Source organism: Bufo gargarizans, chromosome 7 (genome assembly GCF_014858855.1).
Source record: "Bufo gargarizans isolate SCDJY-AF-19 chromosome 7, ASM1485885v1, whole genome shotgun sequence".
In the NCBI taxonomy this organism is placed as follows: domain Eukaryota; kingdom Metazoa; phylum Chordata; class Amphibia; order Anura; family Bufonidae; genus Bufo; species Bufo gargarizans.
In genome coordinates, this window is record NC_058086.1 from 55,011,627 (window position 1) to 55,015,826 (window position 4,200).

A 4,200-nucleotide genomic window follows, 5' to 3' on the forward strand; every position below is an offset into this window, starting at 1 on the left:
CATTTTCATGAGAAGCACACAATTTCTTCTAGATATTTAGTCTGTAAACTCATGTGCCCATATCCAATAGAGCATGGTCGACTGAACCCACTGAGTTCTTTGAGTGTTACCGACTCTGTTCCGAAGGGATATGTGTGGGGAAAAAAGGATCGGGCATGTTGGATTTCAGCATGACCCATCATTTGTTCTCACAGAAGATAGAGTTGCCTGGAAGATGCTCAAAGTGCATTTACACCGGACTGATACACAAATAAGGGGGCACACCTAATAGAATATGGAGTGCAAAGGGTGGTAAAAAAACATAGAACAATAACAACTGACCCAAGGGAGAGTCATGAGAACCACCCCATATATGCACATCCAGCAATCCAAATTTACAGACCTTGGGGGACCTGCGGAAGCAGTGGACTGAGTCTGGAGTAGAAACATCCAGAGCCACCGTGTACAGGCGTGTGCAGGAAATGGGCTACAGGTGCCGCATGCCCCAGGTCAAGCCACTTTTGAACCAGAAACCGCGGCAGAAGCGCCTGACCTGGGCTACAGAGAAGCAGCACTGGACTGTTGCATGTCATTCGGAAATCAAGGTGCCAGAGTCTGGAGGAAGACTGGGGAGAGGGAAATGCCAAAATGTCTGAAGTCCAGTGTCAAGTACCCACAGTCAGTGATGGTCTGGGGGGCCATGTCAGCTGCTGGTGTTGGTCCACTGTGTTTTATCAAGGGCAGGGTCAATGCAGCCGCTATCAGGAGATTTTGGAGCACTTCATGCTTCCATCTGCTGAAAAGCTTTTTGGAGATGAAGATGTCATTTTTCAGCACGACCTGGCACCTGCTCACAGCGCCAAAACCACTGGTAAATGGTTTACTGACCATGGTATTACTGTGCTCAATTGGCCTGCCAACTCTCCTGACCTGAACCCCATAGAGAATCTGTGGGATATTGGGAAGAGAAAGTTGAGAGACGCAAGACCCAACACTCTGGATGAGCTTAAGGCCGCTATGGAAGCATCCTGGGCCTCCATAACACCTCAGCAGTGCCACAGGCTGATTGCCTCCATGCCACGCCGCATTGAAGCAGTCATTTCTGCAAAAGGATTCCCGACCAAGTATTGAGTGCATAACTGAACATCATTATTTGTCAAAAGATATAAAGTTTATTAGACACACCAACAAATACAGAAAAAGTCTGAAATACATGAAAGTCAAACCTAAATGAATCGCTGGTATGTAAATCGTATGAGTTACTCTTTATAAACTTGACAACCCAACACTTGGTCTTTTACTCCTGAGGAAGCCGGATTGCTCCGGCGATACGCGTTGGGTGCGTTCTTATCCTTACAGGTCCACTATACCAGCGATTCATTTAGGTTTGACTTTCATGTATTTCAGACTTTTTCTGGTTTGCTTGTATTCCTCATGGTCTCACTTTATCTTTTATTTGTCTTATGATCGATATTGTACATCTACGTGCTGGTTTATAATATATATGCTTAATTGTGGCACTTAGTGGACCTGTGTGTGTCGGTTATATCTATTGTATACCGCACTCTGCTTTAAATTGTATACAAATTTTTAAACTGTATTTGTTGGTGTGTCTAATAAACTTTATATCTTTTGATAAATTTGTATTGTTGGATGTGCATATATGGGGTGGTTCTCATGACTCTCCCTTGGGTCAGTTGTTATTGTTCATTTACCCCGGACGATTATTGGTCCTATTATTGGGAACAAACATTTGTACAAATGCTTGTTCCTGATAATAGGTCAATGTAAAAGGTGTCGTCAATCACCCTAGGAACGTCCAAACACTTATCTCATGAATACATCACCTACCGTATTTTTCGCCCTATAAGACGCTCCAGCCCTATAAGATTCACCGGCCCATAAGACGCACTTTAGAGGAGGACAATTAGAATTTTTTTTTATTTTGACCGCCAATCAGATCCCCAATGTTAATCAGACTTTAGCTCACAGCCCCAATCAGACCCCCAATGTTGATAAGACCCTCAATCAGACCTCAGATCAGACCTCAATGCCTCAGATCAGACCTCAATGCCTCAGATCAGACCTCAATGCCTCAGATCATCCCCCCCCATGCCACAGATTATCCCCCCCATGCCACAGATTATCCCCCCATGCCACAGATTATCCCCCCCATGCCACAGATTATCCCCCCATGCCACAGATTATCCCCCCATGCCACAGATTATCGCCCATGCCACAGATCAGCCCCCCATGCCACAGATCAGCCCCCCATGCCACAGATCAGCCCCCCATGCCTCAGATCAGCACCCCATGCCACAGATTAACCCCCCATACCTCAGATTAATGCCCCATGCCATTAGCCCCCAGCCTCACAACAAATAAAAAAAATAAAAAAAACACTTACCCCTCCTGCTATGGACGCCACCGCTCCTCACCTTCAACGCTCTGTGTTCTTCCTGCCGTCAGTTGTGATGTGACCCGACATGCACAGCGTGAGGTCACAGAGCGCCCTCCCGCTGTGCGCAGTCACAGCACAGCCGACACCAAAGGACCAGGAAGCTGTAAGTAAAGAGCCCAGGGAGCGCTGCATTCACGCTTCCTGGTCCTCCGCTGCTAACGAGCACTTGCATAATGTAAGCGGCTCATTAGTATTCGTCCTTTAAGACGCAGTGACATTTTGTCACTGCGTCTTATGGGGGCGAAAAATATGGTAAATCATCATTTATGGACAGCAGATCCTGTGTAAACAGGGATCTGCAGCCCAGAAACAATGAATCTGTATGAGGCAGTAGCCATCACTCTTCCCCGTACTGCGGAGGGGATTGCTGCATGTAGATCCATCTCTCCCCTCCACTGACGAATAGGTGATTATCGGGAAGGAACAGTCCCCTCCACTGACGAATAGGTGATTATCGGGAAGGAAGAGTTCCTTCCGAATAATTGCCTGCTCAGTCGACGCAGTGTTAATTCGTCTTTATTTCCCTCTGTCAATTGAGAATACATGCATGTTGTCCCGAAACAAGCATGCATGTATATGGAGGAGTCAGGGAAAAATAGCTGTTGTCCATGACTCCTGTAACATTGTACTACACTCTGTAAGTCAGTTGTTTCTAAACATATATGCTGATTCAAATAGGCTTGTGTGGGTATAAAAGGTTGGTTCAAAGAGAATGGGTAGAAGTAGAGAGGCTACAGTGTCCCTATAAAGCAAAGATAATTAACCGAGGTGGAGAGATCTACGAGGTGGAAATTGGGAGGGTGGAAGGTGGAAATTGGGAGGGTGTTGAGATCTACTTGGTGGGGGAATAGTGTGTAAATTATCAGGTGTATTGCTACGGTCTTAAAAAACTTTTACATTAGGGCTGCACGATAAATCGAAAAAATAATCAAATCGCGATAATCGGCAAATGCGATATGGCGATTTGGCCGACCCGAAAATGCCGCGATGATATATAAAGGGGCCCTGCGCACATAACTGCCTTTGCGTGTAAAGTGTTTTACTAGTGTGTGTGTGGGTGAAACAATCTCTCTCCTAACAGGTCCGGCCTCTGTACTCACTATGAATGCAATGCACTGCAGCGAGCGGCAGCGAGCTGGCCGGCCGGCGCGTGACTGACGTCACTTAGTAACGCTCCTCCCACTTCAGGAAGCAGGAGCGTTACTAAGTGACGTCAGTCACGCGCCGGCCGGCCAGCTCGCTGCCGCTCGCTGCAGTGCATTGCATTCATAGTGAGTACAGAGGCCGGACCTGTTAGGAGAGAGATTGTTTCACCCACACACACACTAGTAAAACACTTTACACGCAAAGGCAGTTATGTGCCCAGTTTAGGACACACGAGGGGGACCAGCATAAGATGCTATATGTCTTAAGCTGGCCCCCCTCATGGCCCTATGTGTCCTCCACACATCCCCTATAACAGTGCCATCCACAGATCCCCCATAACAGCGTCCTCCACAGATCCCCCATAACAGCGTCCTCCACAGATCCCCCATAACAGCGTCCTCCACAGATCCCCCATAACAGCGTCCTCCACAGATCCCCCATAACAGCGTCCTCCACAGATCCCCCATAACAGTGCCCTCCACAGATCCCCCATATAACAGCGCCCTCCACAGATCCCCATATAACAGCGTCCTCCACAGATCCCCCATAACAGCGTCCTCCACAGATCCCCCATATAACAGCGTCCTCCACAGATCCCCCATATAACAGCGTCC